Genomic DNA, 14,192 nt, shown 5'->3' on the forward strand with positions numbered 1-14,192 from the left:
CCAGGGCTTGGGGGCGGGGAGGAGGAGTCACGGGGATCTTCCGGCAGTCCATCGCCCTGATCAGATGCGCCGTTCCGCAATCCTCGAGGTTTGAGTGTGTCTTCCTGAAGGTGGGAGCCCGAGACAGCTTGGGGATTCTGCTGGTGTTCCGTCCACCCCGCGACCCAGCAGTCTCTCTGTCTCAGCTAGCAGAAGTGGTCTCCAATTCGGCCCTGGTCTCCCAACAACTGTAATTCGCTCTACGTGGGGCTTCCCTTGAAGACGGCCCGGAAACTACAATTGGTCCAGCACTCGGCTGCCAGGTTAATTACAGGGGCGAGTTACAGGGAGAGATCTACTCCCCTGTTCAAGGAGCTCCACTGGCTGCCTTTTATTTTCCGGTCCCAATTCAAGGTGTATACCATCACATATAAAGCCCTAAACGGTTTGGGACCCACCTACCTTCGTGACTGTATCTCCTATCACAAGCCTACCCGATCCCTTCGTTCATCAGGGGAAGCTTTCCTGTCCCCACTCCCGATATCCCAGACCCGCCTTGTGGGAACAAGGGAGAGGGCCTTTTCTGCTGTGGCCCCCCGATTGTGGAATTCTCTGCCCGCTGAGATTAGGCAAGCCCCCACACTAGCAGCCTTCAAGAAAGACTTGAAAACATGGCTCTTTCGCTGTGCTTTTGGAGAGTAACCATTTTATATTTCTTTTCCGTTGCTCCCTCTAATATCTATCCTCCAGAATACCCCACTCCCTTATGACCCTGTTTGCTGTGGTTTTTATTTTTATGTCTTTCTCACCCCGAGTTTTAACTTAATGTTCATGTGGTCTGCCCTTGTTTTCATTGTCTCCTTGTTTTATTTTGTAATGGATATTATTATTTATTGTATTGCTTATTGTATTGTGATGTGCTGTTCTTTTATATGCTGTTTACATTGTATTGTTTTGGGCATGGCCCCATGTAAGCCGCCCCGAGTCCCCGTTGGGGAGATGGTGGCGGGGTATAAATAAAGTTTTTATTATTATTATTATTATTAATTGTGTGCCAAAGGTTGATGTAGCTTTTTTTTTGTTTCTGTGATACAAATCATGGCTTCCTGTAGATGCAGATCTTCTGTGTTTACTACTTTTATCTAAGTGAGCTAATGATAAAATGGTTTACAATTATTTGAAAGTCTGACTGTATGTGTTCTTTTGTGATGTATCCGTGTAATTTGTATTGTTAGATAATATGCAACATATGATATGAGTTTGTGAAGAGAATGGTAGATTGCCGTTGTTCAAGATTCCTGTTTGAAGTAAATGGATATAAGCATACACATAGTACATTATTTTGAAATACGTATGTGAGGAGCTCTCAGTGATGAATTTGGGAATGGAAATTATAATCAAATTTTTCTCCATGCTATCTTGGGTGAAGATATCATCACATGCAAAACAGTGTTCAGTGAATAATTGTCGACATCTCTGTTTTGTTTAGTTAAGGTTCTTGCAAAATCTTACCCAAAGTGGTTTAGTTAGGGAGGGAGACTATTTTTCCTTGGAATACTTCTGTGTTCCAAAAAGTTATGATATGTTTCAGCATAAATCAAAATATAATTAAATCAAAAGTTATGTCATGTTCCAGCATAAAACAAAATATAAGATGGTACAGGATGAGAAAGACAAGGAAAAATAGACTGAGAAATAACTTTTATCCTAGTGCTTTAACTACTTTGAACTCCATGGTTTTGCATTGGTGTGGCATTGGGGGCTGTGCGGTGGCAGTTGGAGAATAGGGGATGGGTGTGTTGTTTCTGTTATGTGTGCTGAGGAAAGTATTTAAATTTGTTGTGCAATGTAAAATGACAATAAAATTGTTTAATTCTTTTCTATAGGCAAAGAAAATATAAATTCTCCCCTCTTCAAGTTAAGTCTCAACATGTCCATTCTTTAGTCTTAATAACTAAAACACTTCAAGAAATTGGAACTAATCAAAATGCTAACAAGATACTACAGCCTTTTGAATTCTCCAGAAATTTCCATCAGTCTAGATAGTACAAAAAGCACAGGCTAAAGAAAGATACCAACTCAATTCCAAAAACATTAAAAAGATCTGATCCAGCTCTTGGGATCTGCATCTAGGAATCTGTATCATGATACTGTAGACCAGGGGTCCCCAAACTTTTTAAACAGGGGGCCAGTTCACGGTCCCTCCGACCTTTGTAGGGCTGGATTATAGTTGAAAAAAAAACCCCCTATAAACAAATTCCTATGTACACTGCAAATCTCTTACTTTGAAGTTAAAAAAAAAACCAAAAAGGAACAAATACAGCCTCAATGTTAATCATAATCATAATAAAAATAATAAAGAGGGTTGGAAGATACCCCTTAGACCATTGAGTCCAACCCTCTTCTACCTTTGTGCACCAAAAGCACAAGCAAAGCACCCCTGACAGATGGCCACCCAGCCTCAATGTTGTTAATAATGATAATAATAATGCATCACACAGCTCTAAACGCTTGGGAACTTGTGATTTGTGATACGAAATCCAGCATATATATCTCGTTTGCTGTGTTATACTGTGTCTTTGTGTCAATAATAATAATAATAATAATAATAATAATAATAATAATAATAATAATAATAATAATAATAACTGGACAGTTTGGACAGAAAAACAAGAAAACTCATGACCATTCATCACTCACTGCACCCTTGCAGTGATGTTGACCGGCTGTATCTGTCTAGAAGATCAGGGGGCAGAGGACTCTTGCAAGTAAAACAAGCAGTCAAAGAAGAACATGCCCTGGCAGAAGATGTCAAGCAAAGTGAAGAACCTGCTTTGATTGAAGTCAAAAATCAGAAACTCCTCAAAGCACAGCAGACAAAAAACCAGTACAAGAAAACCGCACTACAAACTAGAGCTGACCGCTGGCACAACAAAACATTGCATGGAAAGTTCCTTGACAAAATTGAAGGAAAAGCTGAGAAGGAGAAGACCTGGCTCTGGCTCACGAATGGGACCCTGAAGAAGGAGACAGAAGGCCTGATCCTTGCAGCCCAGGAGCAAGACATCAGGACAAAGGCAATCAAGGCCAAGATCGAAAAATCAGCTGATGACCCAAAATGCAGACTGTGCAAGGAAATCGATGAAACCATGGATCACATCCTCAGCTGCTATAAGAAAATCACACAGACAGACTACAAACAGAGGCACAACTATGTGGCCCAAATGATTCATTGGAACTTATGCCTCAAGTACCACCTCCCAGCAGCAAAGAATTGGTGGGATCACAAACCTGCAAAAGTATTGGAAAATGAGCACGCAAAGATACTGTGGGACTTCCGAATCCAGACTGACAAAGTTCTGGAACAAACACACCAGACATCACAGTTGTGGAGAAGAAAAAGGTTTGGATCATTGATGTCGCCATTCCAGGTGACAGTCGCATTGATGAAAAACAACAGGAAAAACTCAGCCGCTATCAGGACCTCAAGATTGAACTTCAAAGACTCTGGCAGAAACCAGTGCAGGTGGTCCCGGTGGTGATGGGCACACTGGGTGCCATGCCAAAAAATCTCAGCCGGCATTTGGAAACAATAGACATTGACAAAATTACGATCTGCCAACTGCAAAAGGCCACCCTGCTGGGATCTGCACGCATCATCCGAAAGTCTACAATTATTTATTTATTCATTTACTACATTTATTTATTACATTTATAGCCCTTCTCGCCCCGAAGGGGACTCAGAGCGGCTGTATGTACATACAATATATTTTATTATTAGCATAGCACAATATTAGCATTATATATTACTATATTGAACTATACCACTATACTGTAATATTATATGTAATATATATCATATAATTAATATTATTATATGGCATTATTAGTATTATATTGTATAACATTATAATATTATTATCAGTATTATATGTATATACAATGTATTATATTATTTAAAATGATATTAAAATATTATATTATAAAACTGAGGGCGGGGGCCAGGTAAATGACCTTGGAGGGCCGCATCCGGCCCCCGGGCCTTAGTTTGGGGACCCCTGCTGTAGACAAATAGATTTGTTAATGATACATGTTTCATATCTCTAGTTTTCTTATCACTTTAAATTGCTGCTTTGCTTTTATATGGCGGTTTTTATTTAATTACTACATTATTGTTCAAAATGATGTTTTATTCTGTTTAAATTTTTTGTTTTATTTTGTATGTATTTTATCCTGTTTTATTGTGGTTATCTGGGCTTGGCCCCATGTTCGCTGCCCTGAGTTTCTGCAGGGTGATGGAGGTGGAGTACAAAAATAAAGTTGTTGTTGTTGTTGTTGTTGTTGTTATTATTATTATTATTACATTTTGGAGCAAATAAGTAATAGCCGATCCCCATTTCTGCAAAAAGGAAAAAGAAAAAAAAAGATCTGGCTTTATGTATCTGTCATGTCTATTTCTTGCCTTGTTTCTGAGAAGACAGAGAGCAAAGGGAGTGAGGATGGTGTGTACATGAGCAAATCTGGGGATTAAGTTTAGTAAAGGTACCATATCGTAGAAGCTTAGCAGGATCAGCTCTGGTTAGTACTTAGATGGAAGACTGCTAACAAATCCCAGATCCTATTTTTCAAAGGAAGGCATTGCCAGTACCACTTTGAATATTCCTTACCTAAGAAAACCCTATGAAATTCATGGGCTTTGCCTTTAATTGACATGCTGCCTGAGGGCACATGCATAGACAGAACTGTAGGTAAAATTAATATCTGGCTTGTATTATCATCCTCTCTTTTCTTGATCATTGATACTGGATACTTCTATAATTTAGGGGATCTATGTAGTAGAAGTGGGACCTATCAGTGACTGTGGTTTCTTTGTCAGTAGTAGATGTCTACTGCTCCATAATTTAACTTGACCAGGAATGAGCAAGTTGGTGTGCCTGAAGTTCAATTTTGCCACCATCTTGTCCTCTGTAGGCTACATTCATTTTACTCCCTTATGAAAAAATTGCACTTCAAAGACTAATAGGAAGATAGGAACACATGGCTGCTAGCTTATTAAAATGCCTAATTTCCTTCCTAAGGAACAGAGATCCTGGCATCACCAGTTGCATCTTTTGAGTGCCTTTACTCTCAGGGCCTTGAGGACCTTGAGTGAATTTACAAGAGCAACATGACATAGTTGAAAAGAGGCAGCTTTCCATCCTTGGAAGGGTACGTCATGCATACCTGTGGATTGCACTTGTTAAGTTATAGGGGAGTATCACTATTATTGAAAACTGTTCTTGGAGTAATCTTAGTGTAATGATAGCAGATATAAAAATTAGAATGTACAGCAATAATCAGTACATTTTTAAGTAAGAAGAAGAAAAAAACCAGAATGTAATTATATATTTTTTGTGTGCATTATTCTTAGGATCTTAAGACTAATAACTTGGAGCAAATGGGTCTGTTGATTGGGAACTGTTAATGATATGTTATGCCAAAGTGAAAAGTTAGGGAGATAACTGTTCCATATCTGTCAGTGCTGATGACAAGATTCCATCAGTTATATAATGGTTTGTAGCTCATTCTCTTTAAATTCAGTTATCATTCTGGAGTGTTGGTTGCTGTGGAAACCAAGCTATGAGACACCTACAATTGTAAATTCATTACATAACTGTTATATACTTTTTAATTGTAATAATTGCAAGGTGACTGCATTTGCATCAACCACTGACAATAAAGCATATTATTTTGAATGTAGTAAACATAAGAAACTTGAGCCCACAAATTACTCCATGTCAAAAATATGTGTTTTGGACATTATGTAAGAGCCAATTGTTTTCAGTTGGGAATGTTCATGCCTGTTTCTATCATTTCCATAGTAACGAGAACTTCAGAAATGTAGCAGAAAGGATACAAAGTAGAAACTTTTTGGCATTCTGTGCACATTTGAATTGGTAAAATTTGCCAAGAGCTCTCCGTTTTTGGGTACACACACAGTTTTGAGATCAAGCAGTATTGATGGATGGCTGCAAAAGGAGAGCACCCATGTGTCCCATCTTGGATCAGTTGAAAAGAGCTTGAAGGATGATAATTTATTTCTCAAAAAAGGTTCAGTACCTTGGATGGGTTTTCAAAACTTCAGACTACAATCTAGAATGAATTTGCAGTCTCACTAACGACCACTAGTGCTTCCATGTAGATTTGTTAAAGAGAAGCCTTGTCCCAATCTAGGCATTGGGATATCAGCCACTGATGATCATGCTTCTGGGATCTTTGATCAGCTAAGAATGTTATAAGAGCAGTTGCCATATATGTTCAGACAGACAGGTACTTTTCAGATGTTGCAGAATCACCCAATTGGGTAAATGAGAATCCATACTTTAAAGCAATATTTCCATAACTGGTTTTCCAGATATTTTGAACTTCAGCTTATAAACACCCTGATCATTGTCCAAGGCAGCAGGGATTTCATGGAATTGAAGTCCAAAACACATGGAGGACTAGAGTTTAGGAATCCCTGTTTCAGAGTAACATATTAAGTTATTTTTATTTATTTTTTTCTAAATGAGGAAGGGTTTAAGCTCCTTTCTTTCTTTTTAGTCTCATTTCATCATGTGCCATAAATTGATTGTGATGTTTTAACTTTTGAGTTTATGTTCAGTGCTTCTGTCTGGTTTCTTTTTGTTAGCATGCTTTCTGAAGGGAGCAGCTACAGTTAATAGAATACAAGAATTATTGAGTTGAATTAGAAATGCTGATTACTGCAGCCTTATAGATCCATAGAAATAATGAATTTTCATGTCCTTGTTATTTAACAGATAATGAATTGCTTTGAAGGAATATTAATTTATCTTGAACACATGTTTAAGAACCGCCTGTTAGTCCAGTTCTGTTTTGCTCCACTTTGAATTGTATTGCAAAGCATTCAATTTTATTTCTACAATACAAAATTCATAGCTGTGCAGGACAAGGTTCATAAACCACCTCAGTACAGACATTTGGCTTGCTCTAATTATCCCCCCCCCTCTTTTTAGGTAGGTATAGCACACTTTTTGTTCATCATTTTGTTCATCACTTTTTGTTCATGAGTGAAGTTAGAGATTCAATATTAATTATCTAGCCGCTGCAGTAGCAATACATATTCTTTTTAAACATTTTAAAGTAAATTTCATGCATATGATTTCACTGTAGTTTAAACTCTAGGAAAATCACTTGCCACTGGTTTGTTTCTAGAAATGTTGTTTCCTTATATAGGTTTGCGGGCATCCAAATTGTATACGCTCAAATTATAAATTGTTTGCTTAGCCTTTTTCTCATAATAAAGAGGACTCTCTTACATGTTTTAGTGGTTTATAAAAAGTATAAGGTAAACATTTTGAAATAAATTATCATCCTTCAAGCATAGCTAAAACTAGGGTGTTTTACATTCAGCCACAGATCAGGGACCTCATGCTTCATTTCCCATCTAATATGATTACTTTTTGTAATCTAGTATTCTTAAAAATAAAAAGGGCTTTTGTTAAGCTTGTATAAAGAACAATTTTAGTGGAATATATTTCACCCAGCCATTAAGTGCATTGCATACTGTTCTTCTGAGCCCACATAAAAGCAGGCTTTGACAAAAACAAAATTATTGCTCCTACAATTTGATGAACCCTTTCTCAGTTAGTTGTACCTGATTTCATAAGAGAAACTTGTCAGTCGTTTTTGTTCCTATTTTTAACAGCTGTTATCTGGCTTTTGAGGCTATTTATCTTCGCCAAAGTTTCTTCTAGAACAGGAAATTCACTCCTACTACCACAAACTATTTTGATGACATTTTATTATATTATCTATTCTCTGTTCCTTTACAAAAATAGTTTCAATTACATTATGTAGGTTGATATGTTTGTATTTATTTCAGGGGATTTATAATATAATATGGAACAATATCAACTTTATGCAAATATTTCAAATTGGTACTTCACTACTGTCCCCATTTAAAAGAACACGTAAGAACATTCCTGCTTAGTCAAGCTTCACCCCCATCTAGTTCAGTAGGCTGTTTTTGAAAGGAGCAAACTCTAGGATGTTTCAGATATGCATGCAATAGCTGTCCATTGTTTTCAACTCCCACCAACTAGTTTCTAGTGGCATACTGCCTCTGGACATGGAGAATCCATTATGATCATTATGACCCCTTTGGCTTCATATCTTGCTTTGAATGTGCTGTATTCCCCCATCCATCCCAACCTCTGCCCACCCCCCAGTGTGTGTGTGTGTGTGTATGTATATATGTATATGCTCGCTGTTCTAGATCTATACCAAGGATGGATCTATGGGCCCATTTTTTACTTCTGCTGTGGCTGTTCAGCTAAAGTTTGGTGATAAAACACTAACTATAATTAAAACAAGCAGGACATGTTTGATTTAATCAGATTTCCTGTTTTGTCACAGCAAATACGGCTTTTAACTATATTTGATTTATTTTTTCTGATTGTCCTAGAATCCCAGTAAGATTTTTCTGAGGGGCTTTGACTTTCTTTTCCTCTAAATCTGAGGGAATGTAACTTGACAAAGGTCACCCAACAGGTTTCCATGACCAAGCAAGGATTCAAATGCAGGTCTCCATAGTTGTAGTCCAAAGCTCAAACCACAAATCTATCTCAAAAAGGTGTGACATAAAGGAATAAATAACAATAACGGTCATATCAGTCCTTTGAACGCAAGCAGGCTTTCTGCAGTATGGCCTTGGGAGTCTGTTTACAGCTTCTGAGTACATGTGTCCCTGATCTACAGCATGCCGGTCATTTGCATTGGGTCACCTAGACTGTTGGTATTATGGAAGAAGGAGAAAAGGATCTCACCAATGTAGTTGTTTCATGCCAGGCATAATTTCAGAAATCACTGCCACATTTTGGCCACATGAAGGAAGCAGGATGTTGGACTAGCTGTGTCTTTGATCTGATCCCGCAGGGATATTCTTATGTTCTAGAAATGTCTGTGATGAGCAACACTTTGCTTATGTAGCTGTTGTTTTACATGCTGAAGTGCCAACTGGAAATACTTGCAGCGTGTTTGCATGTTTTATATGAGTTTGCATAGTATAACTCTTAAAGAGCTTCCAAAATTTGGTGATTTGAGTCTTTTCTCTATAAGTCAATTTGCTCTTTCAAATTAGTGTTAAATGGACTTTATTTGTAATTAGCAGAAACAGAATAAAAGAAAACAAACAGGCATGTTGTTTTCTTTTGGCATATGGCATAATGGGGGTGAGGTGAACAGTGAAGGCATCCTAGTCTATGATAGACTAATGGTAAATATTAATTAAGCGGGAACTATCCATATTACATTTTACATCTTCATTTACGCATCAGAGATTGGGGAAGAGACATTAAAATGAAAAAGAGATTTTGGGCCCTTCTACGCTGACACAAAATGTGGGCCTGATCTCAAGCTCATATGGAGTTCTGTGAAAGATCCTGTATGCTGTGCTGGCGGCAGCAGGGGGGGGAGGGCATGGGGACTGTGCAGAGCCTTAAAGGCTCAGCAGAGCACAGTTTGAGAATTTCTGCTTTACAACAATATTCAGAATGTACCTCTTTTGTTAACTTGAATGCTGTAGCTTGGTCCTACAGACTCTGAAATTTGCAGTTTTGTTATTGACTGGAGCTCTGTAGAGGAAAATTTTAAATGTCTCACAAAAATATAAATCCTGGGATACTACAGGTTGGAACCATAACAGTTAGTGTAGAGATACAAGTAGTTCAAGAAAAAATAGATTATTATCTCTACATGATGGAAACAGAGCAAATACATTTTAAAATAACTTTAGCAATCATAAGCAGTAGAAATGAAGACCAAGATTTTTCAAAAGAATTTTCTCTCAACTGCAACTTTCTTTTTTCTTTTCTTTCTTTTCTTTCTTTCTTTCTTTCTTTCTTTCTTTCTTTCTTTCTTTCTTTCTTTCTTTCTTTCTTTTTTTTAACCAACCATTGAGCATTTTTCTAGTGCACACACAAATTTAGTGTCACTATTTGGCTTCCAACTCTATGTAGTAGAACTGTTTTCTTTTCCTTATATGTTTTGCTGGTGAGCAAGATTAAAGTAAAGGTAAAGGTTTCCCCTGACATTAAGTCCAGTCGTGTCCGACTCTGGGGGTTGGTGCTCATCTCAATTTCTAAGCTGAAGAGCTGGCGTTGTCCGTAGACACCTCCAAGATCATGTGGCCGGCATGACTACATGGAACGCGGTTACCTTCCCACCGGAGCGGTACCTATTGATCTACTCATATTTGCATGTTTTCGAACTGCTAGGTTGGCAGAAGCTGGAGCTAACAGTGGGCGCTCACTCCACTCCCCGGGTTTGAACCTGGGACCTTTCGGTCTGCAAGTTCAGCAGCTCACCGCTGAGCAAGATTACATGACATTAATTTGGGTTTTGACAGAAATTGTTTATTTGTGAACCCAAAAATTGTATAATGTTCACTTTCCTTGTCTTGATTCTGTCTGAAGGATGTAAGATTAACTGTAAAAAATGCATTATATAAAGTTAGAGATGTAAATTTCCAGAGATTTTGAAGCTGTATTTGTGTGCACGTGCAAAAATGCCATGTATACATGCTCTTGGAAACTCTGAAAGTTCTTGGAAAAATATTAGCACTCTTTACTGGTTAAAAGCCACCACACAAAATACTTATCTATAACTGGTTAGGCATAAAAATATGCTTACAATATTAAATGAACATTTTACTCAGTATACAGTTTGAAAGTCAGATTTTAAAAATTTTTTTTGTTGGTTTGTTACAAATGGAACTAGAATGTCCTGTACTGTAAGAACTATAAGGAATCTTTTGTCTGGGCTGTTCAAGGAGTAGGAAAACACACATGTAAGTAGTAAGTAAGTAAGTAAAAGTTTATTTGTATACCGGCCTCTCTCCCGAAAGGGACTCAGGGCGGTTTCCAATATAAAATCAGCATAAAACATTGTACAATAAAACACTGAAAACACTATAAAACGCTATAAGAATTAAAAACAAAAACAAAACATAACAATTGACTAAAACAATCACATAAACAGAAGGAATATAATCACTCAAATAACATATGAATATGAAAAGAAAAAAGACCACTGGGATGGAGGAGAGGATGGCCTAAAATGCTTTGGGGCAGAGGAATAAAGTACAGTGTTTCAAGTCAAAGAGATGGCCTGTGCAACTACTATATCTATAGGCTCGGTTATCCAAAGGCACAGCGGAAGAGCCAGGTTTTAAGCAGCTTTTTGAAGGAAGCCAGGGTGGGTGCTTGCACAAGAAAACAAATAAACAGAAGACAATATCAACAAAGGTAAAACAGAAAAATTACTTCTCTTCACTAGATCCCAATAGTATCAAGCAGACATAATATACTTATTCCTTTAAGAAGAACTGAGAAATGAATGCCAAAATGAGGAAATGTAATAATCTGATGCTGTACTTGGTCTTACATAAATGCTTTCCTTTTACATAATTTCAAAAATGATTGATGTAGTAAATATGTAAACACCTTATCTAAAACATTTTATTTATCAATCTAAAATAATGATGTTCCATAATCCATCTTGTTCAAACTTTCTAGAAAAAAATATGTTTTTGGGGGGACCCCCCCCCAGGAAACTATGACACCCCTATCCAAGGACTTGAGCCATATTCCCAAAATAGTTCCAGAACCTTGGACAGTTCCTTTAAAGTACAAATGAATGATGGACACATTCTCTGCCCCATTGACATGGGAACCCTGAACCCCCATGCTTGTAATCATAGATAGCTCTTAACCTGCTGGTAGCTGATTAGAACTTAATAACAGCGTTTGAATTTCGGCCAAAGTCCTGACTGGTCCAGTATTATTTCTTCACAGTTGGCAAACAGACTTTGATGGGAAGCTCCCAAGCAGAACATATATATGTGTATAAGCATGATTCTGAATCATCAGATGAATCACGATCTCTTTCTAGCATTTATTCTGCTATATTGTAGCAGTATACTATTTTGTGTCTGGTAATGGAAAAATTAATTGCGTTAATTCAGTAACAGAGATGGTGCATGTTAGTGAATCTACATTGAATGGGAATAATGTAGAATTGCAGGCTTTTGAAGAGGTGTGTTTCAATAAATTAATTGTCAATACTAGATTGTGTGATTTTTTTAAAAATACCGGTATATTTCTTTCTATGTGTTGTTGGAATTATTGTATGGCTGGAATGACTGGGTTGCTGTGAGTTTTTTTGGGATGTCTGGCCATGTTCCAGTAGCATTCTCTCCTGATGTTTCTCCTGCATCTGTGGCAGGCATCCTCAGAGGTTTGTTCAGAGGTCTGTGGGAATGAGGCTAGTGGGGTGTATATATATCTGTGGCGTGTCCAGGGTGGGAGAAAGAACTCTTGTCTGTTTGAAGCAAGTGTGAATGTTGCAATTAGCTAGCTTGATTAGCATTGAGTAGCCTTGTAGCGGCAAAGCTTGGCTATTGCTGCCTGGGGGCATCTTTTGTTTGGGAGATGTTAACTGGTACTTGATTGCTTGTTGTGTGGAATTCACCTATTTCTGAGTGGTGTTCTTTATTGTTTTGCTTCTAGTGTTTTTAATACTGGTGACCAGATTTTGTTCATTTTCATGGTTTCCTCCTTTCTGTTGAAATTATCCACATGCTCACTGCAGGAGTCTACCGTATTCCATGCAACTGTGGACAATCTACACAGGGACCACCAAACTCAGCATTGCCCAAACATGAATCAAAGAGTATGAAAGGCATTGTGGACTAATTCAACTAGAGAAGTCAGCTGTAGCAGAGTACTTGATAAACCAACCTGGACACAAAATACTATTTGAAAACACAGAAATTCTAGACCACTCTGACAACCAACATGGCAGACTACACAGAGAAGCCATTGAAAGCCATGTCATAGCTATGAAAGAGTTTGTCCACTTGTAATGAAGTCTTCTAGATAATCTTCTGCTGTCCTAAGTACATTTCAGTCCAAGTTTTGTAAATTAAACTAAAAATATACATATAATTATGTACTGCATAAATATATGGGGACTTTTGCAATAACATAAAGTAGAATATATGAAGTACTAGTGGAGGAGGGCTTAGTAAAATACGTAGTGCATCTTAAATTGTATAATCTGTCAAATTTAAGGGTTTTCTCATTATTATTTTTAGATACTTGTAAATATTTGAAGCCGACACGACACATTTTTTTTCAAACAGTGACATTATTGACAGAATCAATGCATGAAAATAAAAGCACTGAAATTTGTTAAAATGTTAATTTGAATAAATGTGAAGGGGCATATGTATATTTGTGCTTTTTATGAAAATCCTCTGGAAAGATTAATATGCTTGATCATAGGCGTACAGTAAGATCCTTTCAAAACCAGAGATGGCCAACTATGTCAAACAGGTGTTCTTTCTACACAACAAGAAGTCCCACTAAGTCTGTATAGGATTGCTATCTTAATTACTATTGCTTTTACTTCAGGTGATCAATTTGATTTATATTGTTTTCCTACATGCTTTATGAGATAATGTGTTTATAAAATCTTCCACCTCACCCATATATTTAGATTGCAGTTTTATACACATTTGAAAACAAATCTCATTGAACTCAGAGGAATCTCTGTTCCTTTTGGAACATTGTGCTTTTTAAAAATCATAGGTTTGTACAGAACAGGATACCAGAAAGCTTTTCACAGTAAATCTTGGATTCTTGTCACTCCAAAGCAATTGCCTTGTGTAACAAAAAACAATAAACATACATGTAAGAAAAAGGGAAGGGAAGAATAAGTAGAAGGAAAGCATAGAGTCTTTTTAGGAATATCCTGAGAGGTTTATGAAGTTGTTTAAAACTATCACAAAGGGCTGTTGTTTTTATTGAATACCAGCCAGACCGGTTGTTTGCTTTTACAATCTTAGTAAACTTCATAACACCACACATAAGGGCAATACTTCTCATTGGTAATGCTTTGTGAAGAATTTATGTTAACTTCATTGCTTTGGTGCACTTTTGGGAAACTATGGATGTTTCAAAACTTTTTATTACTTGTTGAAGAGATAAGTAGCTTTTCAGTATTTTACCTCTCATTTTTGTCTTAGTCTTGGAGCTTCTGGGGCGTTGGCTTATGGGTTCTGTTTTTATGGGTTCTGAGAATTTAGATGAATGCAATGACTAGAGGTGCTAATGAGGTTTTCACATGTCCTGCTTGAGACTTCAGAAAAG

The 14,192-nt window shown here is 37.3% G+C and overlaps 1 protein-coding gene across 4 annotated transcripts in view; it reads left to right on the forward strand.

Annotated features, from left to right (window-relative positions):
* The window catches only part of stim2 (stromal interaction molecule 2), a 73,471-nt gene that overhangs the window by 8,664 nt on the left and 50,615 nt on the right, over positions 1-14,192 (forward strand). The window lies entirely within an intron of this gene.

Source organism: Anolis carolinensis, chromosome 5 (genome assembly GCF_035594765.1).
Source record: "Anolis carolinensis isolate JA03-04 chromosome 5, rAnoCar3.1.pri, whole genome shotgun sequence".
Taxonomy (NCBI): domain Eukaryota; kingdom Metazoa; phylum Chordata; class Lepidosauria; order Squamata; family Dactyloidae; genus Anolis; species Anolis carolinensis.